Source organism: Triticum dicoccoides, chromosome 7B, assembly GCF_002162155.2.
Source record: "Triticum dicoccoides isolate Atlit2015 ecotype Zavitan chromosome 7B, WEW_v2.0, whole genome shotgun sequence".
NCBI lineage: Eukaryota > Viridiplantae > Streptophyta > Magnoliopsida > Poales > Poaceae > Triticum > Triticum dicoccoides.
This window is the reverse complement of record NC_041393.1, coordinates 667,757,951-667,784,716: the sequence shown is the minus strand read 5'-3', so window position 1 is coordinate 667,784,716 and position 26,766 is coordinate 667,757,951. Positions and strand designations below refer to the sequence as shown.

Below are 26,766 nucleotides of genomic sequence, written 5' to 3'. Positions count from 1 at the left end.
AAGTCCCGGTTTTAACCTGTAAAGCATGGCACACTAAACTATCGAGTAGTCATCAGCTTTGCTCTACCAAACATTCACAACGTCTGCAGTTGCATCTGCAACAGGCATGGCATCCGGCGGTGCTTCCAGGACGTAATTCTTTTGTGCAGCAATGAGGATAATCCTCAAGTTACGGACCCAGTCCGTGTAATTGCTATCATCATCTTTCAACTTAGCTTTCTCAAGGAACGCATTAAAATTTAACGGAACAACAGCACGAGCCATCTATCTACAACAACATAGACATGCAAAACACTATCAGGTACTAAGTTCATGATAAATTTAAGTTCAATTAATCATATTACTTAAGAACTCCCACTTAGATAGACATCCCTCTAATCATCTAAGTGATCACGTGATCCAAATCAACTAAACCATAACCGATCATCACGTGAAATGGAGTAGTTTTCAATGGTGAACATCACTATGTTGATCATATCTACTATATGATTCACGCTCGACCTTTCGGTTTCAGTGTTTAGAGGCCATATCTACATATGCTAGGCTCGTCAAGGTTAACCTGAGTATTTCGCGTGTGCAAAACTGGCTTGCACCCGTTGTAGATGGACGTAGAGCTTATCACACCCGATCATCACGTGGTATCTGGGCACGACGAACTTTGGCAACGGTGCATACTCAGGGAGAACACTTTTATCTTGAAATTTAGTGAGAGATCATCTTATAATGCTACCGTCAATCAAAGCAAGATAAGATGCATAAAGGATAAACATCACATGCAATCAATATAAGTGATATGATATGGCCATCATCATCTTTGTGCTTGTGATCACCATCTCCGAAGCACCGTCATGATCGCCATCGTCACCGGCGCGACACCTTGATCTCCATCGTAGCATCGTTGTCGTTTCGCCGCCTATTGCTTCTACGACTATCTCTACCGCTTAGTGACAAAGTAAAGCAATTATAGTGCGACTACATTGCATACAATAAAGCGACAACCATATGGCTCCTGCCAGTTGCCGATAACTCGGTTACAAAACATGATCATCTCATACAATAAAATATAGCATCACGTCTTGACCATATCACATCACAACATGCCCTGTAAAAACAAGTTAGACGTCCTCTACTTTGTTGTTGCAAGTTTTACGTGGCTGCTACGGGCTGAGCAAGAACCATTCTTACCTACGCATCAAAACCACAACGATAGTTCATCAAGTTAGTGATGTTTTAACCTTCTCAAGGACCGGGCGTAGACACACTCGGTTCAACTGAAGTTGGAGAAACTGACACCCGCCAGCCACCTATGTGTAAAGCACGTCGGTAGAACCAGTCTCGCGTAAGCATACGCGCAATGTCGGTCTGGGCCGCTTCATCCAACAATACCGCCGAACCAAAGAATGACATGCTGGTAAGCAGTATGACTTGTATCGCCCACAACTCACTTGTGTTCTACTCGTGCATATAACATCTACGCATAAAACCAGGCTCGGATGCCATTGTTGGGGAACGTAGTAATTTCAAAAAAAATCATACGCACACACAAGATCATGGTGATGCATAGCAACGAGAGGGGAGAGTGTGTCCACGTACCCTCGTAGACCGAAAGCGGAAGCGTTAGCACAACGCGGTTGATGTAGTCGTACGTCTTCACGATCCGACCGATCAAGTACCGAACGCACGGCACCTCCGAGTTCAGCACACGTTCAACTCAATGACGTCCCTTGAACTCCAATCTAGCCGAGCTTTGAGGGAGAGTTTCGTCAGCACGACGGCGTGGTGACGATGATGATGTTCTACCGACGTAGGGCTTCGCCTAAGAAACGCTACAATATTATCGAGGTGGACTATGGTGGAGGGGGGGCACCGCACATGGCTAAGAGATCCAAGGGATCAATTGTTGTGTCTATGGGGTGCCCCCCTCCTCCGTATATAAAGGAGGGAAGGAGGGGGCCGGCCAGGAGGAGGAGGCGCGCCCAAGGGGGGACTCCTCCTTTTCCTACTTGGAGAGGGAGAGGGAAGGAAGATGAAGGAGGGAGAAAGGAAAGGGGGGTCGGCCCCCCTCCCAATTCGGATTGGGCTTGGGGGGCGCGCCCCTTCGCTTGCTCCTTTCCCCTCCTTTCCACTAAAGCCCATTAAGGCCCATATACCTCCCGGGGGGTTCTGATAACCTCCCGGTGCTCCGGTATTATCCCGTCTCACCCGGAACCATTCTGGTGTCCAAATATAGTCGTCCAATATATCGATCTTTATGTCTCGACCATTTCAAGACTCCTCGTCATCTCCGTGATCACATGCGGGACTCCAAACTACCTTCGGTATATCAAAACACATAAACTCATAATATAACCGTCGTCAAACTTTAAGCGTGCGGACCCTACGGGTTCGAGAACTATGTAGACATGACCGAGACACGTCTCCAGTCAATAACCAATAGCGGAACCTGGATGCTCATATTGGCTCCTACATATTCTACGAAGATCTTTATCGGTCAAACCGCATAACGACATACGTTGTTCCCTTTGTCATCGGTATGTTACTTGCCCGAGATTCGATCGTCGGTATCTCAATACCTAGTTCAATCTCGTTACCGGCAAGTCTCTTTACTCATTCCGTAATACATCATCCCATAACTAACTCATTAGTTGCAATGGCAAGGCTTATAGTGATGTGCATTACCGAGTGGGCCTAGAGATACCTCTCCGACAATCGGAGTGACAAATCCTAATCTCGAAATACGCCAACCCAACAAGTACCTTTGGAGACACCTGTAGAGCACCTTTATAATCACCCAGTTGCGATGTGACGTTTGGTAGCATACAAAGTGTTCCACCGGTAAACGGGAGTTGCATAATCTCATAGTCACGGGAACATGTATAAGTCATGAAGAAAGCAATAGCAACATACTAAACGATCAAGTGCTAAGCTAACGGAATGGGTCAAGTCAATCACATCATTCTCCTAATGATGTGATCCCGTTAATCAAATGACAACTCTTTGTCCATGGCTAGGAAACATAACCATCTTTGATTAACGAGCTAGTCAAGTAGAGGCATATTAGTGACACTCAGTTTGTCTATGTATTCACGCATGTATCATGTTTCCGGTTAATACAATTCTAGCATGAATAATAAACATTTATCATGATATGAGGAAATAAATAATAACTTTATTATTGCCTCTAGGGCATATTTCCTTCAGTTATCAGTCACTTTTTTGAATGTGGTAGTTCAGTGGGACGGCAACCCCTAATGTGATAGTTTTTCATCAAATACTCCATGTCATATGTATACATGCCGAACACTTCAAGTTAATATACATGACGCTATGCATGCTTAAGTTAGTTTCATATCCTACACTCACTATGTATAGATCATCCATCTATGTATCCGTTGTAGTATATAAACATTCACAAGTCTATAAAGGACACACTGAACAATAAAAAATATTCAAGTTGTGTTAACTTGACCCGTGATATGCCAGCTTGAGTTGTTACTACTGTATTTATATGAACAAGCATGCATGATTGCATGATTGCCACTTTTACTTCTTGATGTTCTACCTTATCCATGAAAAGACATGGACGAATGCATCGTACTCATGATTAATTTGCATGCCAAATGTATACGCCCTCCCTCGGTGCATGCATGCATGCTTAAGTTAGTTTAGTATCCTATGTTAACTATGTACAGGTCATCCATTGCATTTAATTGTGTTACCTAAAAAATTCACATAATTTTTAAAGGACACGTGAAATAATAATAAATTATTCAAGTTGTGCTTTTTTTTAACAAAAGAGGGGGTTTCCCTCCGATTTCATCAAAGAAACCATCGAACGAGACCGAATTCCAGGTTTAGTTATCCAAGTTGTGTAACTCAACCCTTAATATATATGGCAGCTAATTGTGTTGCGTGTACGCAAGCATGATTGCATGAATCATGCACGGACCACATATTTGTTTCATTCATTGGTTACGTCTTCTTTCTCGTCATCTACGCGCTCCTTTTTTTTTTTACCACCTCTATCATTTTATTTAATTTTTTATAGCAGCTGATGTGTCGGTCTTGGCCATCATGGGAAACGAACTGCTGCGTAGCTGCTGATCCTGAAGAAGAAAGTTGGTTCCTGTAAGGTCATTCACGCTTCATCCTTCTAGCAAAATATTGATCAAATACTCTAGTCGGACCTCAAGCTGTCAACTCTCTAGTTATGGTCAAAGGCTCGGAATGATATCTTTTTGTAGCTAGCGAAATGCAGGCAATCGGTATTATTAGACATTATAAGACATTATTTTTTACACTTACGGCTAGGTCAATTTCTTCAGCAGCAACACCTTCAACAAGGAATCAACGCCCTCACGCCGATGTTGTCACGTCCGACCGAAGATGGGCAAAACAAGGATATCCAATCTGGTGGCCAAGACCGACCATTAAGGCCAGCACATGAGCAAGGAGACAACATCTTCAACAAGATAATGATGCAAGTTCACAGCCGATGAATTCGGCCAGCAAAGGCTAGAACAAGGATTTTCATGCCGGACATGAAGTGTGTTCCAAATACCATCTTCACGATAGATCTTTCTACAGTCACGACAAAAAAAATTGTCTACATACACAAATCACAAAGGGTGAAACCGGCGGCAATAAGAAATGTGTGAGGTCTTACCAGGGTTGACAATAACATTGTGGAAACCAGTTATCTTATCGTGGTTGTTTCCTCTTCTTCTACTACTTCTGCTTTTTCTTCTCCTTCCTAGACCAAGGTCGTTGTTGGTGGATCTTCACTGAATTTGATTAACAAAACATGATGTCTGGACAGCCGAAGGAAGTCCTTCCAGTAGCAGAACTGTGGCATCCTTGAAACTGGAATAGCTAGTGACCCTCCTAAAACCACAAGGAAATTCCCTCATCAAGTCAACCACCTCAGCAAGAATGATGTTAGGTCATAAATCATTAGAGAATTTATGATCAAAAGAAAAGAGAGAATTGGAGGAAGAATCATTAGTAGCAGGACACTTTTCAGGTTTCATTTGACCCCTGGGATACCAAAAAGAACTAGTGTGGCATCAAGATTATGACTTTACATGTTAAACATAGCGCAATAGGCCCATAGGGCGCACCGGCCGAACCTGGCCTGGCTAGATAGATAGAGTCCATCTTGTTGTAACTTCTTATCTCTCTATCTCTCTAGATCTTCCTTGTTTCTCAAGATGTAATTCCAACAACTTTGTATGCTTATCAGGGAGATGCCCCTGCCTATATAACACGCAACCGTCGCCTCCAACGAGGTACGACGTTCTCCGCTCGTTTACATGGTAATCAGAGCCTCCTCTATCCACTACATCTAGCAAAACCTATCACCAGCCATGTCGTCCTCCTCAAGCTCCGTTCAGACCGCCTCCATGGGGCAGGTCGCCGAGAAGCTTACCCGCACCAACTATGTTCTGTGGCGTGCCCAGGTGACGCCGCAGCTGAGAGGTGCTGGTTACTTCGGCTACGTTGACGGGACGATGCCGGAGCCCGCCCAGTTCATCATCACGAAGGACAAGGACGGGAAGGAGGAGAAAACACTCAACCCTCTCTATCCGATCTGGTTCAGAGAAGGGCAGCAGGTACTTGGATACTTGCTCAATAACCTCACCAAGGAAGTCCTCGTGCAGGTTACATCTATAGCCATGCCGCACGAGCTCTGGGCAGCCCTTGCCCACATGTTCTCTTCGCAGTCCAGGGCGCGCGTCAACAACATCAGAGTCGCGCTCTCCACGTGTGCAGAAGGGGACGCAGTCGGTGGCCGCCTACTTCGCCCACATGAGGTCCCTGGCAGATGAGCTCGCAGCTGCCGGCAAGCCCATCGATGATGATGAGCTGATCTCCTACATCACCTCCGGCCTCAACATGGAGTACCAACCTCTCATCTCCGCCAACGATGCCCGCACCGAGCCCATCAGCATCGATGATCTCTACGCCCAGATGAGTAACTTCGATCAGCGCCTTGCCCTTTACAGCACGGCGGGGTCCGGTGGAGGTTTCAAATCCTCTGCTAACGCGGCCTCTCGCGGCCGCAGTGGCGGTGGACGCGGCGGTGGCAACTCATCTCGCTATCGTGGGCCGCAGCGCACCAAGGGCAAGCCATCAGGCGGCGATGGCAATCCTCCTCCACGCAGCGGCAACGGCGGCGGCGGTCGTCCCTACAACAACAGCAACAAGGGTCGCCGCGGAGGCCGCCCACGAGCTGCTCCTGACGTCCCGCGCTGCCAAATCTGTGGCAAGCCAGGCCACACCGCACGGGACTGCTGGTACCGCTACGAGGAGGATGAAGAATCTTCCCAAGATGAGAAGGTTGCGGGGGCAGCCGATGGCTCCTACGGCGTCGACACGAACTGGTATGTGGACAGCGGCGCGACAGATCACATCACAGGGGAGTTGGAAAAGGTGACCATGCACGAGAAGTATCGCGGGCAAGACCAAGTCCATACCGCCAATGGAGAAGGTATGAGCATTAGTCATATTGGTCATTCAGTAATAAGAACTCCCCACAAAAATATTCGTCTCAGAAAATTTTTGCATGTCCCTAGTGCATCAAAGAATCTCCTTTCCGTTCATCGCATTTCTCTCGATAATCATGTATTCCTTGAGTTTCATCCATTTTTCTTTTTGATCAAGGATCAGGTCACGAGGAAAATCCTCTATCGAGGTAGATGCGTTCGAGGGCTCTACCCGTTGATTCCGGAGTTTAGGAGATTGAATAAACAAGCCTATGGTGTCACCAAAGTGTCTTCAACACGATGGCACGATAGATTAGGACATGCATCGTTTCCTTTGATTGAGAAATTGCTTAGAAAGAATAAGCTCACGTTTGTTGGTGAGCGTAATTGTGAAACTATTTGTGACTCATGCCAGCATGCTAAAAGTCACCAGTTACCTTATCCCATATCTACAAGTGTTTCTACCAAGCCTCTTGAACTCATTTTCTCTGATGTTTGGGGTCCTGCGCCTACTTCAGTTGGGCGCCACACTTATTATGTCAGCTTCATCGATGATTTTAGTAAGTACACGTGGATTTATCTCCTTAAAAAGAGATCTGATGTGTTTCAAGTTTTTCACAACTTTCAAGCACTTGTAGAAAGAAAGTTCAACTGCAAAATTCTATCTATCCAATCTGATTGGGGAGGGGAATACAGAAACCTCAATTCCTTCTTCCAACAGATTGGCATATCTCACCACATATCGTGTCCTCATGCTCACCAACAGAATGGGTCCACTGAGCGTAAGCATAGGCACATCATCGAAGTAGGTCTAGCTCTTCTTGCAGCTGCCTCTATGCCATTAAAATTCTGGGATGAAGCTTTTCTCACCGCAGTTCACCTCATTAATATTCTTCCTAGTAGAGTCATCAACAATGAAACTCCGGTAGAACGCCTTCTTCACACCAAACCCGATTACAAATCCCTCCGAGTGTTTGGCTGTGTGTGCTGGCCAAATCTTCGTCCCTACAACAATCGCAAGCTTCTTTTCCAGTCAAAACAATGTGTCTTCATTGGCTACAGTCCACAACATAAAGGTGTTAAGTGCCTTGATGTATCCACGGGTCGTGTCTATATATCCCGTGATGTTGTGTTCGACGAGACAGTTTTTCCTTTTGCGCATCTCCACCCAAACGCCGGCGCTCTCCTTCAAAAGGAAATTCTTCTTCTTCCATCTCATCTCACCAGTTCTGATAATGGGGATGGTTTTACTACTAATGATCAATTATTGACTAATTCTCCTACTAATGGTGGTGATGAGTTTTGTGATGAAGCAGAAAAAAATGGGACAGAAAATGATGAAGACATCAGCCAAAACTGTCATTTTATGCCTCCTGGATGCAGCAGCAGCGCCATCGAGGCAGATCCGTCTCGGGATCAGGGCGCATCAACCCCGGGATCCGGGCGTGATGGGATAGACGAATCTGCACCGAGCCCCGTGCCATGCCACGACAGCCGCGGTCCTGCTCCACGCCACGACAGCAGCGGCCCGACCAATCCCGACGCGCCCGCGCGGATGGACCACGCGCTGCCTGCATCCGGTCGCTTCGGCCCCGAACCGCGTCACTACACGCGGCGCGCGCCTCGGCAGGATCCGGGCGTGGAGTCCCGCGCCGCATCTGCTGGGGCCCACTCATCATCGCCCCATCATGAGCCGGATGCTTCGGCTGGCGCAGCTGCGGGATCTTCTGTGCCGTCATCCTCCAGTACGTCACGCCCTCTGGCCGCAGAAGATCCCGCCTCGTCGCCCACGCCTGAGGCCCCCGACAGATCGTCTTCGGGATCTTCAGCTGTTCCAGGCGCTGGATCTTCTGTGCCTGCCTCTTCGCCATCTCGGACCAGACTTCAAAGGGGAGTAATCCAACCCAAAAACTACAAACATATGGCAAAATTTGGCTATGCCTGTAACACTCATGATGCAGATACTGTTCCACGTACTGTAGCAGAAGCTTTGCATGATCCACGGTGGAAGAAGGCCATGGAAGAAGAGTGCAAAGCGCTTCACAAAAATAAAACCTGGCATTTAGTCTCTGCATATCAAGGAAAAGGTAAAAATGTGATAGATTGTAAATGGGTTTTCAGAGTAAAAAAGAAGTCTGATGGAACCATTGATCGCTACAAAGCCAGACTAGTTGCAAAAGGCTTTAAGCAAAGGTATGGCTTAGACTATGAGGACACATTTAGTCCTGTTGTAAAGGCTGCCACTATTCGCCTCGTTTTGTCTATTGCCATGTCTAGGGGATGGAGTCTCCGTCAGCTAGATGTTCAGAACGCGTTTCTCCATGGTGTTCTGGAAGAGGATGTGTTCATGCGACAACCTCCTGGGTTTGAGGACAAAAGTAAACCTCTTCACATTTGCAAGCTTGATAAGGCGTTGTATGGATTAAAACAAGCCCCCAGAGCATGGTATTCCAGGTTGAGCTCAAAACTTCAGGCACTTGGTTTTGCTCCTTCCAAATCTGACACCTCATTATTTATTTATAATAAGTCAAATATCTCTATATTTGTACTTATATATGTTGATGATATTATAGTCACAAGTTCATCAGATGAGGCTGTCACAGGATTGTTAAAAGATTTAAATTCTGAATTTGCTCTCAAGGATCTGGGAGACCTGCATTATTTTCTTGGCATTGAAGTAAAGAGAGCAGGAAATGACCTCTATCTTACCCAAGAAAAGTATGCAACTGATCTTGTAGCTAAAGCAGGGTTGAAAGGTTGCAAGCCAGCATTGACACCTTTGTCCAGCTCAGAAAAATTATCCTTGTCACAGGGAGAACTCTTGAACCAAGAGGATAGCACCAGGTACAGAAGTATGGTTGGTGCATTACAATATTTAACCTTGACTAGGCCTGATATTTCTTTTACTGTGAACAAAGTATGTCAGTTCCTTCATGCACCTACTACAGTACATTTGACAGCTGCAAAACGCATACTCAGATATGTAAAAAATACTTTGAGTATTGGACTAACTTTCAGCAAGTCACCATCAACACTTGTCAGTGCATTCTCTGACTCTGATTGGGCAGGCTGTCTAGATGACAGACGATCAACTGGTGGCTTTGCAGTGTTCTTTGGTCCAAATCTGATTTCTTGGTGTGCTAAAAAGCAAGCTACTGTGTCTAGGTCTAGCACAGAAGCAGAATACAAGGCACTAGCAAATGCTACTGCTGAAATTATCTGGGTTCAGTCTCTGCTCAAGGAACTTGGCATACGCTGCAAACAAGCTCCATGCTTATGGTGTGATAACCTTGGTGCTACATACCTTTCTGCTAATCCAGTTTTTCATGCACGAACTAAACATATCGAAATAGACTTTCACTTTGTCAGAGAAAGGGTTGCTGCCAAGAAATTGGATATTCGGTTTATTCATTCTCAAGATCAGGTTGCTGATGGATTTACCAAGGCCTTGCCTACAAGAAGTTTTGAGGAATTTAAGCGTAATCTCAACTTGTCCAAGTTGTGATTATGGGAGGGTGTTAAACATAGTGCAATAGGCTCATAGGGCGCACCGGCCGAACCTGGCCTGGCTAGATAGATAGAGTCCATCTTGTTGTAACTTCTTATCTCTCTATCTCTCTAGATCTTCCTTGTTTCTCAAGATGTAATCCCAACAACTTTGTATGCTTATCAGGGAGATGCCCCTGCCTATATAACACGCAACCGTCGCCTCCAACGAGGTACGACGTTCTCCGCTCGTTTACATTACAAAACTATACAAACTAATACAATGAATACAAAGAAGATGAAGGCCTGGAATGAAAGGTATTGGGATCATACTTACACTTGGTATGCTTAAAGCTGGTAAAGAAACTCACTTAGCAAAAGTACTATAATTCCAAGTGACGGGAAAAAAATCTTTTCCAAAAGGAGGTTGAAACCCCCGGCCTCTACATCATGATGATGCACACAGCCATAGTGACCGGGCAATTGAACAGATATTTCACATGATTGCGTCCACAAGCAAACCAAGATCTGTAAAAAATCACTCTCACTAATTTCTAAAGTATCATACATTTCAAAGACAAAAGGTGAGAACTGGGACAACTGATGGTGCATATGTGTGTGCATGCACAACTGCAAAATATAGGGTAATGCGTACACCATTTTCAAGGTTTGAGCCTGAAAAATAAATAAAAGCAATGACTTTTCTTGTTGAGCCTCTTTACAAAAACATTACAAAATATCGGAAAGATATTCATATGAACAAAGATAATAACAATCTTCTTTCCATTTTCATTTCAGCCTGCATGCCTAGAGTTTTGGGGCTTACGGGAAGAAGGATCCAAAAAGGTACAAAAAGTGATGTAGCGCAACTTGTGCGAAATCACCAGTTAAAGGGCACCCCTTATAAAGGTCATTCCAACCTTCCCGCGGATAAGAAGTGGCGCACTTATCACAATGTGAGTTTTCCCTTCTTTCGTTCATTTTTTCAAAACGTTTTATCTCTTGAATAGTGCGTACAATTTCTGAACCGTCAATCAATATCCCGAACTGTTTTCACCGTTGTATTCCTCGCGTCGAGATCTTCCAAACAAGATCTGGTATTAATAGGTTTCGATGAACTTTTCTTTACGAGAAAAATAGGTAGATAAAATTGTAGTTAGGAACACGTTTCTTTCCTTTCCGAAAGGCACAGTTGTGCTTCTTGCAGAAGCAAATATGTGCCCCCATGAGAAGCAAGTGGGTGCCTCTCATGAAACCAAAAATAAATTTAAAAAAGCATGTTTTCCCCTTTTTGAGAGGCATAGTTGTGTCTCTTGCGGAAGCAAATATGTGCCTCCATAAGAATCAAATATGCGCCTCTTGTGAAAGCAAGAAAATGTTATTTTTCCTTTTTAAGAGGTACAGTTATGCCTCTCGCATAAGCAAACATGTGCCTTCACAAGAAGCAAATATGTGCCTCTCATGAAAGAAAAAAAAAGTTTTTTCCCTTTGCGACAGGCACATGTACGCCTCTCGAGGAAGCAAGTATGTGTCTCTCATGAAAGGAACATGTTTTTTGCGAGCAAAAAAATCAAATATGTTTTCTCCAAAATTGGGAAAACTAGGCGAAATCCAAAATGCAGAAAACCCCCGTAAATAATCATCTTACCTGAAAACGCGTCCAGAAAAATTAAAATCCTGATGAAGTGCCCAGCACGCGACTCATAACGGCGGATGAGAGCGCGCCACGTGGCGTACTCTCGGTCTATGATAAATAACCTCTATGAACACCCGCAAGAGGTACTCCTTAATTAGTTTCTCTCTGACTTGTGGTTCGGTACGTTGTTGACGGGTTTGCCTGCAGATGGCCATGAGACAGGGAGGCGTACAGACCAAGCCCGGGCTGTGCTCGTTCGTTCCTCCCGACTTCTCGAGTAAATATAAGTGTACACAAGACCAGCCAATGCTAATGCCACACCGTTGGAGCTTTTCTTCCAAGCCCTTCCCCTTTTGTATAAGTAGAGTGTAAGGTTATCAATGATTGACTTGAGCGTACAGATTTATTTTATTTTTTTCAAAAGGAGGTTCAAGCCCTTAGCCTCTGCATTTGAGCGTACATGTGATGCGGTGGTGGTCCATCCTGCGGAAAGCCATTTCCCATACCTTCCATCATAAGTTGAGTACGCTGGACCAAAATTATGGTATACTATATGATACTTCACGTGTTGCCGCGGGAATTAGTTAAATATAATTTAATGAAATTTGATTATGTGAAATATAAATACTTAGATAAATAACAAGCGAATCAAAATTTAAAATATATATGACTAATTATATTTGGTTATGTATAGTTATAAAATATTTATTTAATATAAGACGGATAATAGAATGAAAAATATTTTCTCATGCATGGTTGCATGAGGTAGTGGGTCTTTTACCATGCATGGCTGCATGTTTGAGATGGGTCTTATCCCATCCATAATTATATAGTGATGTGGCATGTTTGCATTTTGAGAAAAATAAGTTAGTGGGGACCACTCTCTTAGGTATATTAAATTCTAGCCAGGGGGCAATCGGCCGCAAATAATATTTAGCGAACATATCATAGCGCTCGCTGCTATGTACCATAAGTGACAGCCCATCGAAACACTGCGAAGCGTTTCTTGAAACCGTGAAGCTTTCATTTTGTGTGGGAATGGTTTTGGGAACCTTCCACGCTGGTTTCGGATATCAACCATTTGTTTTTCTACACTGATTATCTTTTTGCTTCAGTTTTTGTTTTTTCTTTGTATTCTCACTGGTTTTCTTTCTAGTTTTTTGTTTCTTTGTGTTTTCACCTAGTTGCCCACTTTTTTTTCTACTTTTTTTCTTTGTGTTTCACCTGCTTTCAGCTCTTCTTATTTATTTTTCTTTTGTGCTTCCCGCTGGTTTTTAATTCAGTTTTATTTAATTTTCCGTGATGTTTTTGTATTTTTACAAACATTTTTTAATTCGTCAAGATTTTTTGAATTCACAAACAGTTATCAGAATTGGTGAACAACTTTTCATATTCTTGACCAATTTTTATATTGCAAAAAAATCACAGTTTTTTAGATTTTTGAAAAAACAATTATAAATCCATGAACATTTTAAAAATATGCGAGTATTTCCAAATTTATGAACATTTTTTGAATTCATGAGCACTTTTATATTCACAAATAGTACTCCAGAATTGTGAACAGTTTTTCAAATTCATAAAAAATTGAATTCATGGCATTTTATTGATTTTCACAATTTTTTGTGACTTCACAAACATTTTGAAACTCATGAACATTTTAGAGATTTGTTAAATAAAAATTATCCATGAACCTTTTTTAATTTAGGCGAACTTTTTTTGAATTCGTGAACAATTTTTATTCATGAACTTTTTATTTTTTTTCTCGAAAATTTTCAGTTCACAAACACTTTTCCAAATTGCGCATATTTTTTAATTCACAAACTTTTTCTTGACTTCATGATTTCTATTTGATATAAAAATATTATAGTGTAGAAAACTATAAAGAAAGAAAATCATAAAAAAACAAAAGAGAACCAAAATAAAATCCATACCTAGAAGGGAAAAATGGGGGAAAAAGCAGAAGGGAAAAACACATATGGGATTAAGGGGACCATCTATTTGACGTGTTTTACATTCAATAGGCTGTGTGGGGTATCCTTGCATGGAATTGAGACCGAGACCAACTACTAGCGAAGGTGTCAAATTTGCACAATTTTTTGTGAATCCACAAATATGTTTTACGATTATGAATGTTTTACAAATTTGTGAGCGATTTTTTTATCCATGAATCTTTTTTTACTTACACGATGTTTTTTTTTTGAATTCATGAACTTTTTATTTATTTGGCTAAACTTTTCAATTCACAAACATTTTTCAAATTTGTAATACTTTTAGAATTCACGAACTTTTTCTTGAATTCATGAATTACATTTGATTTAAACAATATTTATAGTGTAAAAGTATAAAGAAAGAAAAAGTAGAAAAATAAAAGAGAATCAAAAGAAAATCCATACCTAGAAGAGAAAAAGGATTAAAAAACACACAAGTAAATGAGGGACGCACCTATTTGACGTGTTTTGCGTCAAATAGGCTGAATGGGGTGCCGTCGCATCGAATTGAAAATGAGACCAACTGTTGGCAAAGGTGTGTTGCCGACTAGTTGGGCTAAGAATTATAAGTAACCAATGACCAAAGTAGAAGTTTAAGTACTAATAGCAGTACCAGATCTGAACATTTTTTAAAATTTTCAGACATTTTTGAAAATTGTGAACTTGTTTTAAAAGGAAAATAATGTTAGAGAATCTGGATATTTTTTGAAAAGCTCGAACAAACTTAGATATTTCAATTTTTAAAAGCAAGTACAAGATTTTAAAAATACAAACAGTGTTTAATTTTGAAATAACCATTCCTAAAAGTTGTAGTTGTGAAGAATTTTTCAATTTCCAACTATTATTTTAACAACGTAAACAAATGTTTAAATTTCAAGTTTCCACGTGAGTAAGTGATAAAATTTATGAAAGCTTGCCATGGGGGCATTACAGAAAGACCTAAAAATTGCAATGTGTTGGAACACAAAAAATTTCATGGTTCAAAAAAAATTGCCATGCTACCTATAATAAAAATGCACATAGCAAGTTTAGAAAATTTTCCCTCTAAAATATTGGGATTTTTGTTTTTCCAGAAATGAGGAAAAAATGAATTTTTTAAAAATGAATAATGAATTTAAAAGAATTTAGCTTCAAATACATAGCATATATGTTCACAAAACCGCTTCGCTCCAAGTGGCAAGGGTGTCGCCACACCTGTGGGAGGTTGTGAGTTTGAGACCCCCACGTTGCTCTCTTTTTTTGTGAAAAGAAAAAAATATAGGACTTTTGATATGATGCACTCTATAGTGAACGAGTCTGAAAAGCTGGTGTGGTACAAGTCTTGTGCCGCTAGTCGCGCCAGATAATCGAACCACAACTAGCATGTTCACTGGGAAAACATCCCGAACAAACGATTCGTCGGATATTATTTTCATTAATTAATTGCATTAATGACTTGATTTCTAAATTTATTTTGCATAAAAAATATCTACTCCAAAATGGATCTAATTAATTGCATATGTAATTAATTGTATTAATGGCTTGATTTTTTAGATTGATGCTCATTTTATAAAAAGAAACTTATTAATTGTTGTGTGCGAACAACAATGTACATATTCCTAATTAATAATAAAAATACAACCTCCACTCAGAAAATAATAAAATAAATATACAACCCTATACTCCCTCTATTCCAAAATGTACTCCCTCCGTTCCTAATTATAAGTCTTTTTTAGAGATTCTAATAAAAGACTACATACATCGCAAAATAAGTGAATATATATTTTAAAATATGTCCATATACATCCATATGTAGTTTATATCGAAATCTCAAAGGAATTGTATATTTAGAAACGGTGGGAGTAGTATTTTCTGAAAGGCAAACCTTGTTTGATCAAACCAACGTCCCACCACCACAGTATATATCCAGCATGCATCACACACGGCCTCCTGCGTGCTTCCTGTGGTCCACGACGAGACGACGAGTCCTTGTGACACCACAGCTCACGGCGACACAGCCACAACCACAATGGCGGCGGCGAGGGTGCTCCTGCCGGCCTACGCCGCTCTCGTCATCCTCTTCCTCGTCCTGCCCTCCAGCGCCGCCTCCGGCACAGCCGATGGGTCGGAGGAGTGGGGATACGTGGAAGTCCGACCGAGTAAGAAAATTATTTCCCGGTCGATCAGTACTACTGTACATATATACATCTTCTTCTAGCTCATGGTGGCGTGGTTCTGCAGAGGCGCACATGTTCTGGTGGCTCTACCGTAGCCCCCACCGCGTGGACAACGGCAGGGCGCCATGGCCGACCGTGCTGTGGCTGCAGGGCGGCCCGGTGAGTAGCTTGCTACTTGCTAGCACCAATCAATCAAGCAATCCATGGAGTATCTTCCATACTGATTCAATATGGCATGCGTGCATTGCAGGGCGCGTCGGGGACGGGCTACGGCAACTTCATGGAGATCGGGCCGCTGGACGCGGACCTCAAGCCCCGCGTCACCACCTGGCTCAACAAGGCCGACCTCCTCTTCGTCGTAAGTACTCTCTTCTTCTTCCTCCTCCTCGCGTGCAGCCGGGCAATGGCAATGGCCGGTTGATCTCTGATGCTGAGATGGGCCGTGCAGGACAACCCCGTGGGCACGGGGTTCAGCTTCGTGGAGGGCGGCAACCGGAGCCTGATGGCGCGCACGGACGCCCAGGCGGCGGGCGACCTGACGGCGCTACTCATCGAGCTCTACCGCCACAAGACGCGGCTGCAGGGGAGCCCGCTCTACATCGTGGCCGAGTCCTACGGCGGCAAGTTCGCCGTCACCACTGCCCTCGCCGCGCTCAAGGCCATCCGCCAAGGACGCCTCAACGCCAAGGTGTGACCCTCGGTGATAGCTGGATTTCACCCGAGGACTCCGTGGTAAGTCTGAGTAATGACTAATGAGATAGCTGTGCTTGCAAAAATCGATCGAGTAACCAATTAACAGAATTACTACTATATATTTACTGGATTCTTGTGGATTGGTTTACTCTTTACTGGATGCAGTTGTCGTGGGGCCCATTGCTGTACCAGCTGTCCCGCATCGACGAGAAGGGACTGCAGCAATGCGACAGGTTAAAACCTCACATTCCAATTCTGCATCGGCGATCATGCATGTTTTTTCAAGAGTACACCAATAGCATATCATATTTAGGACCATGCATGTTCAAAACCTTACGTACTTTTGACCTCTACTTATAACTTACTTACGCAGCCTGGCGCAGCAGATCAAGGCGCAGCTCAAGGCGAAGCAGTACGCGGCGGCGGAGACGTCGTGGGAGAGGCTGGAGTCTGTCGTCCACCAGCAGAGCAACAACGTCGTGCGCATCCTATTCCTTTCCTGGCCAGCTATCTCTTCTTCATCCCTCCCTCGTAGCACAGCACCTGCTTTGTGTTCTAACTTTTGATACATCGTGGGGCTCAATCGTGTGGGTGTGGCATGCAGAACTTCTACAACATCCTCAAGGACAACTCGCCGAGGGACGCGGCGGCCGTGAGAAAGGTGGGGTACGCGAGCTACCTGAGCTCCAGGGCGACGAGGGAAGGCGGCCTCGACGGCCTCATGAACGCCGAGGTCAAGGCCAAGCTCGGCGTCGTCCCCCAAAACTTCACCTGGGGAGAGCAGTCGGGCGACGTGTTCGAGGCCCTCAAAGCCGACTTCATGAATCCTAGAATCCACGAGGTCGTGATTGATTGATTGATTCATCGTTTATACTATAATTTCGTTGCAGCTAATTGCAACTAATGGTTCAATTCATTAACCTGGTGTGAGTGATGTTGGACGTATGCAGGTTGACGAGCTCCTGAAACTTGGCGTGGAGGTGACCATCTACAGCGGACAGGTACATATGGGTGTAGCAAAAATCCACCATCTCTCTTCTGTCCGAGTACATTACTACCTCTGTAACCAAAATATAAGACGCTTTTGCAGTTCAATTTGAACTGTAAAAACATCTTATATTTTGTAATGAGATCCAACTAATCAACGTCTTGTTCTTGCAGCTCGATCTCATCTGCGCAACCAAGGGAACACTCGACTGGGTCGAGAAGCTCAAGTAAGTGCCGCAACTCACCTGGTGCAGAATACACTTATGTGTGCGTCTGTCTGTGTGTGTGTGTTGAACAAGTGAATTTAACTGTTGATGTATGTGTATCTGTTGTCAGGTGGGAAGGCCTGAAGAAGTTCACGGACGCGCCCAGGAAGCCGGTCTACTGCAAGGGGGGTGAGGCCGCGGCTGGCACCCAGGCCTTCGTCAAGTCGTACAAGAACCTGAAATTCTACTGGATACTCGGATCTGGGCACATGGTAATCATCACAAACTTGCACTTAATCATTCATCAAATAATTAAGCATCTTATGGGGTCAGGCAGGTGTGCTGTTATATATGCTGCCAGTTGAATTTCCATGGTGGCTGAAATATAATGCTCGACCCTCTCCTCTGACAGGTACCCATCGACAACCCTTGCCCTGCACTCGAGATGCTGGGTGACATTACGCAGTCTCCTGCTCGGTAGAAACAAGACGTAGTAGAAGAAGAAGACGACGACGACACACCACCCAGCCTGACACCAACAGAAGAAAGGATTTCTTTTTTTCCTTTTTCTTTTAACAGTTACATGAATAGAGAGACATCTGTTTGACCTTATACCAAACAGTACCGGTGCTGTGGTGCAGCTGTGTTACTTTTCGGTGAGAGGGTATATAAATATAATCAAAAATCAAGACTTATTGCATACAGTCCGCGCAGTGGAGACCTGACGGCCATAATCACTGTTTCTCTAACAGGTCATTGCGCTTGATTGTTTCATTTCGGTTTTATCTGCGTTGCTTTGGGTATTAATAACGTTATGATTGTTTTTTTTACGTTCATATATTGTGCTGGGTAGTGATAGGGACGGTATTTGTTCTGAGTGGAGAGTGGGTTTGTTTGGTGCGTGATTGTGGTGTCTTTACACATTTCGGAGTCGGTGTCAGCCAGTGGTCATTGTGCGAGCCCCTTGTAAGCTCCTATTCGATACTGAAACTGTGAAACTCCTGTTATAACATTCAGATGAGCTGCCCCACGAAATTCCCGCTAGCTCAACTCGGCTCCCTGGTTCACTCGCTCGATTAGTATAATGTTTTCACTTGCTCCACTTATAATTTTTTCACTTGCTCTGCTGTTATCTTATAAAAAGCCAAGGAAGTGAGAGAGGGGACCACCAAACATAGGTGTGTGCCATTGGCCGGCTATATTTTCTTTTAAAGTTCGTTAAATCAAAAGATGCTCACTAATTTTTTAAAAAACATTGCAAATTAAAACCATGAATTTCACAGATATGTTCAAAATTTTAAAAATTTCTTGGATTTCAAAAAATATTCACAAATTTTAAATAAAATTTCAAATTTCAGAAATGTTTGTCAGCTTAAAAATTATTCATGAATTTTAGAAAATGTTCAAGGATTCTAAGAAAATGTTTACAATTATTTTTAATGTTCACAAATTGTAGTAAATGTTCATGACATAAAATGTGAAAATAAAATAAATGTTCGGCGGAAACAAGCATAACCGCTGCTGGAGACCATTCGTCTGGTTGGAAACAAGCATAGGGAAGTGTTCAAAAAAGAAACAAGCATAGGGAAAGAAGAAGAAAACGAAAAGGCGTGGTCGGCAGGATTCGAACCTGCGCGGGCAAAGCCCACATGATTTCTAGTCATGCCCGATAACCACTCCGGCACGACCACTTGCATGCGTATTCTCTGGCAGTCCGCTACATAACGTAGTCTTCTTTCCTCGTACAATTATGAAGTACATAAACCGTTTGAACCAGAACGCTAGCAATTAAGCCATGTTTCCATGTTCACTGCGATCGATCAACCACATTATATACTCTCAGTCACAAATGTACAGTGGCCAAACAACATCAACTCCTAATTTCACCGTTAGACACTCATCACTCACAAGTAAGATCAGCCCCTAGTTTCCTTGCCCATCTAACATATAAAAGCTGCTAGAGTACCCGCCCATTCAGCGCCATCGCGATTTCAAAACGATCCTGCACGCACGCTTCGCCTCGCTGGCGTCGTAACAGTAATTTTCATTGACCTGGTAAGTATCCGACCGCTCGTTTTCTTGTACGCCCCGTAATCGGCCCATGAGCAGCTGACGAGTGGGTCACGTTTTGGGGTGTGGCAGCCTTACAGCGACGCATGGATGGTGCGTGCTTCTGTGGATGAAAAGCAGGGGCAGGTCGCTCGTGGGCTGTGGCCAATCGATCGTGGACTGTCAAGGCGTTTTTTACTGTCCTCGTTCGCACCCGGCGGCGGCGCCTCCGCTTCAGCCGCATCGGGCCCATTTGTCGGTCTCCTGGGTGCCCGGCTCAGAGAGAGCAGCGAGCGAGCGGGCGGCCTGGGCGAGCGGGCACGAGAGAAAAGAAAAAGGGAAGCCGCAGCTAGAGAAAAGAGTAAAAGCAGCCAGACCTAGCCCGCGCCCCGCAGCCGCCTCCTCTCTCTCTTGCCACCGCCGCCTCCACCTCCTCTCCTGCCGCCGCCGCCGCCTCAGCCTCGGCCGGGCCGTGCTCTGCCGGCGCCCGTCGGCCTTGATCCGGCCTCGCAGGAGGAGCTCGCCCTCGAGGAGGACTCGACAGGAGGAGGGGAGCAGTGCCTCTTCTCCCATTCGCTTCTCTCCTCCCCACGTTCTAGATCGGGCACAAGTCACCACCATACAAGAGCATGGGTTGCATGATCTTCATGGTGGGCGTGGTGGAGCAAGGAGGGAGGAGGATAGCGATGGGGGAAGGAGAAGCAAGGTTGGAGCTCTGAGTGGATGAGTGGTCGTCCGTTGCGCGCCGGCCGTCATCCCCGTCCCCAATCTGGGCTGCCTATGTATGACCTCGTCATTTGCCTCCCCCAATCTTTTTTTGATTTCTTGATCTATGTCAATTTGTGCAGATGTGAGAAAGAAGAGGATATTTCTCTCTCTCTCTTCTCTCTCTTACACACACACAATCACGTATGTTCCTGTGTTATCCTTGGATGCAAACACTTCTTTTGTTATACACATCGGCCTATGTTTGCACTGCTCTTGAACACAGAACATCCGGTGGCGCTGCTGGGTAATAAATTTATTTGATCATTCTCCAACTGTTTTTTATGGTATCAAACTATTGCATAACATACTGATTTTCTCTCACCTAAATTAACATAGATGGTTCAGGTGACTTATCCTGTTTGTCTTCGCACGAATAAATCAATAATCCTATAGTATTCTTGTTCGGTGATATTAATTACAATTTGCACTGCTCAATTTTTTTTACAATTTGCAAGAGGAGAGATAAATGTGATGCACCGGCTTTTCTAATAATAGGTGCTCACTTGTTTCTAAATAATTGATCCCACCGTTTTATTATTATTCATAACTGATAGTTGTAGGTTTTACTGTTGTTCTCTGCAAAATCAGCGTGAGTGCTTGATGTTACCTCCATCAGCTGATGAGGCGAGGCTGCTGCTGCTGAAAAATGGTGCTGCTACCGGAGGCAGTGGAGAGGCATTCCGTGGACCAACTATGGTGTGGTTCAGATGTAAGATTCAGTACATCTGATGTTTGAATCTTCTTCAAAACCCAACATATCAGTTTTTGGCTTTGAATATGGAACTTCTGTTCACATGAATACATGTTGTTTATTTCCTATAAGTGTGCTTTGTTATCCATTGCAATTTACGCCATGGATTCTCTAATATTTGTTTAATTCGAGTTTTCAGATTTAGAAATCTTTTCTGTTTTGCTCTGTGATGAGCTCTCAATTTTTTTTTTTTGTTGATTACTGGCGGTGTCATTTTAGCTAGATCGTTCCACGGAGGTCTCATTCGAACCGACGTTGTGGTTTATCCTCTTTCAACTATTAGTATTTGCTTAAAAGAAAGATCAAGAAAAGGCTACTTTTAATTGGAATAATTATGCGAGAAGACATGGTCAACTTACTCCACCACAGACTCATTTTTTGGGTGTGAAGTATAAAATAAAGATCCAAATGGCAGTAGGGTGAAGATGAGAAATATCACCAAAACAATGTAGGGAAGTAAGGATGCCTCATAGGCATGTTTTCACTGATGATAGAACAGAATAATTATCCAGGTAATATAGGTTTGTAGAGTAGCAGTGGTTTACGCGTATGCAGATGGCTGCAGTGTGTTGATTGAACATTACAACTTCAATGTTATGTTATTATGTGCTCACCATATTTATCATTCTGTTTTTCAGAGTCCAAGGATTGGAAACTATAACCTTGTCAAATTCTACACATAGCCATTATGACGACACATTTATGCGATAGGTTAGTAAAACACATGCCTTTTGTCTTGGACCATTCTCGTGTTGCAGATTTTTTGTTGAAGGTTGTGTTTGGATTAGCTTTCCTATTCGAAATACAATATAATTTGTATTGCCGAGGTGTTTGTGGATTCCATCGATAGAGCAATTTATTTATTCATCATTGTGATTGTTTCTGTACCATGTTCATTGTGCATAGTTCATTTTATTGGTGATGCCAAAAACTCATAACTTTATAATCCATGCATGTGTGTTTTACTTACTTGTTACCATTACCTCTATTTGTGAGTGCATAGATTGTCAATATTTAAGTTGATACACTAAAGACGGAGATGTGGAAAGCTTGCCACGGAGGCACACAGGCTTGCTGATTCTGTTTTGGATTTGTCCTTGAGAGGAGGCCGAAGCAAACTTCAACAGGCATCAGGTGTGCATCCTCTATTCGTTGTGTTTGTCCCCCTAACTGTTTGTCTCCCTAACAGACCTTGAGCTTTGTACATTTTGGTACATATAGTTAGTTACTTAGTTTACTTGCAGTTGACGATGGTCAGATCACATACATGCTTGGTTTTACTCAACTTAGTAGCTTCCATTCAGTAGGCAGTCAGAACTAATTTGTGAAAATTAGACCAAAGGAAAGTCCGCCTTCCTTTTTTGTGCACATAAATACTTCTGGTTACAATATGTGACCAAATTAAGTAAACTTATACGATATATTTCTTCATTGTTCCGCTTACGGAAACTGAACTGCTGTTGTGTTAATATATTATATTCATCTTTAAAGGCCTTGTGGTCAGTTGCCATTGTTGTGCAGTAATTTCTCGCTGAAACACTGGTCCAAATTTATGATTGGTTTCGCTGGTGCTGCATGTAAGTGAGATCTACTTATTGTTCTATTGGCTTTGCTCCGATGAGTTCTTCCCCATATACCTCTTTGATGATTTTGCCACCATATGGTCGACCTGGTCTTATGAAGGTTTATCATGGTTTTCGTGGTAGTGTGACTGGCTCACAGTACATAATTGTCTGCCTTCTCCACCAAATGTATGTGTTATGATATTCTGTAAGGCTAGGCACACCCTAGGTTGTTTAATGCTTTTGATCTAGCTTGTTATGAGATAATTAAACAATCGTGTTTATTTGCTCACGAGCAAGATGATGATTTCAAGCCAATGACTATTTGCCCCTTTTAGAGTTTCTACCATTTAATTGTGTTGTTGTTTCCCTTAATAGAATATTTCCTAATGGTTAGACTACCTTGCGATTATTATTCCTATGGGCAAACAAATATATGATTATTAATATTGCATAGCTTGAACAAAAGCACATGACCTGTCTTCTGCATTGGTGGCTAAAATTGAGATACTTATGCTTGTTGATGCCTTCCCTTTTGTAGTAAAATCCATGCTTCCAGCGTATGTAGACGCCTCTGGCGCCGAACTGAAGAGACGAGGAAGAAAGGGGATACACAAGCTCGCTGGATCCACTCGCTGCCGCTTCATATTCAGCTCTTCACGGGCCACGACTGTCGCTATTCATGGGCCGGGCTAAATAACATATGGGCCATTGAAATACTTATCTCCATATACGCAGAACAGAAAGGTCTTTCTTTCTTTTTTTCCTTTTGTTACTCACAAGAAAAGGTGTTTCTTTTCCTTTACGTAAAAAAACAAACATTTGCAAGGCACGGTTCTGTTTTTCCATTTACTATTACATTTACTTCAATTCCTCTTACAGAAACCAGTATTCATTTATTCAAAGAGCATCGTTATTTCATATTTGTGAGATAACTAAAAAGGTTATTTATCTTTCTGCGAGACATTGGCCATCCTACATAACTTAGTGCATCATTTCCAACCTAATGTACTTACTACATATAATATATGAGCTATTCTTTTCGAACAACAATATATTAACGCACACTCTTAACCGATTGGCTCACACTCTTACAACAATATTTGATTTCCTGCTTCGTTTCCTTTCTCCTCACTGCACTATCCCTCTTCAATCTCAGATAAAAAATCTCACAACGGAAGACATGGACATTGGCATCGTCTGTGACGACGGTTCCCCAGGATCAGCAGCATCAAGGACAGCGACGCCTGCGCCCAATGTAATCTTCTAATCACCAGTTGTAGTTCATTCATTGGTCTTTATAAACTTGGCTTTCAGTTTTGCTCCATCGCCGGCTTATTTGCCTTGCTTCTGTATTCTTGGAAGAGTGAATAAAAGATACATGCATAATGAAATATAGGTAGCTAGGTTTGTGGAAATTGGTCTTCCAGAACTCATCCTGATTGTTTTGAATGAGGTGAAGTTGTAGTAATCATATTTATTTCCTGGACAATATTTTCCTCATGTGTTGCATTCTGGAAAGGGTGTCTTTGGCCAGTCTTCTGTTCTTTCATTGTTTCAATTGTGTAACTCTACACTGTTGGGGAACGTAGTAATTTCAAAAAAATTCCTACGTACACGCAAGATCATGGTGATGGCATAGCAACGAGAGGGGAGAGTGTTGTCCACGTACCCTCGTAGACCGTAAGCGGAAGCGTTAGCACAACGCGGTTGATGTAGTCGTACGTCTTCACGATCCGACCGATCCAAGCACCGAACGTACGGCACCTCCGAGTTCAGCACACGTTCAGCTCGATGACGATCCCCGGGCTCTGATCCAGCAAAGCTTCGGGGATGAGTTCTGTCAGCACGACGGCATGGTGATGATGATGATGCTCTACCGGCACAGGGCTTCGCCTAAACTCCGCGACGATATGACCGAGGTGGAATATGGTGGAAGGGGGCACCGCACACGGCTAAGGAATGATCTGTAGATCAACTTGTGTCTATGGGGTGCCCCCCGCCCCCGTATATAAAGGAGCCAGGGGGGAGGAGGTGGCCACCAAGGAAGGCGCGCCAAGGGGGGAGTCCTACTCCCACCGGGAGTAGGACTCCCTTCTTTCCTAGTTGGACTAGGAGAAGGGGGGAAAGAGGAGGAAGAGGGGAAGGGGAGGGGCGCGCGGCCCCCTCCTGCCTCCTTCCCTCTTCTCCCTCGAGGCCCATGTAGGCCCAATAACCCCCCGGGGGGTTCCGGTAACCTCCCGGTACTCCGGTAAAATGCCGATTTCACCCGGAACGATTCCGATGTCCAAATATAGGCTTCCAATATATCGATCTTTATGTCTCGACCATTTCGAGACTCCTCGTTATGTCCGTGATCACATCCGGGACTCCAAAAAAACTTCGGTACATCAAAACTTATAAACTCATAATAAAACTGTCATCGTAACGTTAAGCGTGCGGACCCTACGGGTTCAAGAACAATGTAGACATGACCTAGAACTATTCTCGGTCAATAACCAATAGCAGAACCTGGATGCCCATATTGGTTCCTACATATTCTACGAAGATATTTATCGTTCAGGCCGCATAACAACATACGTTATTCCCTTTGTCATCGGTATGTTACTTGCCCGCGATTTGATCGTCGGTATCCAATACCTAGTTCAATCTCGTTACCGGCAAGTCTCTTTACTCGTTCCGTAATGCATCATCCCGTAACCAACTCATTTGGTCACATTGCTTGCAAGGCTTATAATGATGTGCATTACCGAGAGGGCCCAGAGATACCTCTCCGACAATCGGAGTGACAAAACCTAATCTCGAAATACGCCAACTCAACATGTACCTTCGGAGACACCTGTAGTACTCCTTTATAATCACCCAGTTACGTTGTGACGTTTGGTAGTACCCAAAGTGTTCCTCCGGTAAACGGGAGTTGCATAATTCTCATAGTTACAGGAACATGTATAAGTCATGAAGAAAGCAATAGCAATATACTAAACGATCAAGTGCTATGCTAACGGAATGGGTCATGTCAATCACATCATTCTCCTAATGATGTGATCCCATTAATCAAATGACAACACATGTCTATGGTTAGGAAACATAACCATCTTTGATTAATGAGCTAGTCAAGTAGAGGCATACTAGTGACTATATGTTTGTCTATGTATTCACACATGTATCATGTTTCCGGTTAATACAATTCTAGCATGAATAATAAACATTTATCATGATATGAGGAAATAAATAATAACTTTATTATTGCCTCTAGGGCATATTTCCTTCAGTCTCCCACTTGCACTAGAGTCAATAATATAGATTACATAGTAATGATTCTAACACCCATGGAGTCTTGGTGCTGATCATGTTTTGCTCGTGAGAGTGGCTTAGTCAATGGGTCTGCAACATTCAGATCCGTATGTATCTTGCAAATCTCTATGTCTCCCACTTGGACTTGGTCCCGAATGGAATTGAAGTGTCTCTTGATGTGCTTAGTCCTCTTGTGAAATCTGGATTCCTTTGGCAAGGCAATTGCACCAGTATTGTCACAGAAGATTTTCATTGGTCCCGATGCACTAGGTATGACACCTAGATCGGAAATGAACTCCTTTATCCAGACTCCTTCATTTGCTGCTTCCGAAGCAGCTATGTACTCCGCTTCACATGTAGATCCCGCCACGACGCTTTGTTTAGAACTGCACCAACTTACAGCTCCACCGTTTAATAAAAACACGTATCCGGTTTGCGATTTAGAATCGTCCGGATCAGTGTCAAAGTTTGCATCGACGTAACCATTTACGACTAGCTCTTTGTCACCTCCATATACGAGAAACATATCCTTAGTCCTTTTCAGGTATTTCAGGATGTTCTTGACCGCCGTCCAGTGATCCACTCCTGGATTACTTTGGTACCTTCCTGCCAAGCTTATTGCTAAGCATACGTCAGGTCTGGTACACAGCATTGCATACATGATAGAGCCTATGGCTGAAGCATAGGGAACATCTTTCATTTTCT

The 26,766-nt window shown here is 43.4% G+C and overlaps 1 long non-coding RNA gene, 1 other non-coding gene and 2 pseudogenes across 4 annotated transcripts; 3 read left to right on the top strand and 1 right to left on the bottom strand.

The window, feature by feature from the left end:
* Positions 1–5,847: 5,847 nt before the first annotated feature.
* Positions 5,848–5,986, top strand: LOC119342406 (annotated as a pseudogene).
* Positions 5,987–15,603: 9,617 nt separating this feature from the next.
* LOC119335773 lies at positions 15,604–18,118 on the top strand (annotated as a pseudogene).
* Positions 18,119–19,246: 1,128 nt separating this feature from the next.
* TRNAS-AGA lies at positions 19,247–19,328 on the bottom strand. The gene has a single exon. It is a non-coding gene; the product is annotated as a tRNA-Ser (tRNA).
* A 789-nt stretch (positions 19,329–20,117) lies between these two features.
* On the top strand, positions 20,118–22,720 carry LOC119342117. 3 transcript variants are annotated; one of them, XR_005165389.1, is made up of 4 exons: positions 20,118–20,468; positions 21,043–21,163; positions 21,844–21,916; positions 22,209–22,720. It is a non-coding gene; the product is annotated as an uncharacterized LOC119342117 (long non-coding RNA). The 3 variants fall into 3 exon arrangements; XR_005165390.1 differs by having other exon boundaries at positions 21,015–21,163; XR_005165391.1 differs by lacking the exon at positions 20,118–20,468 and adding an exon at positions 20,921–20,949.
* Positions 22,721–26,766: the final 4,046 nt, after the last annotated feature.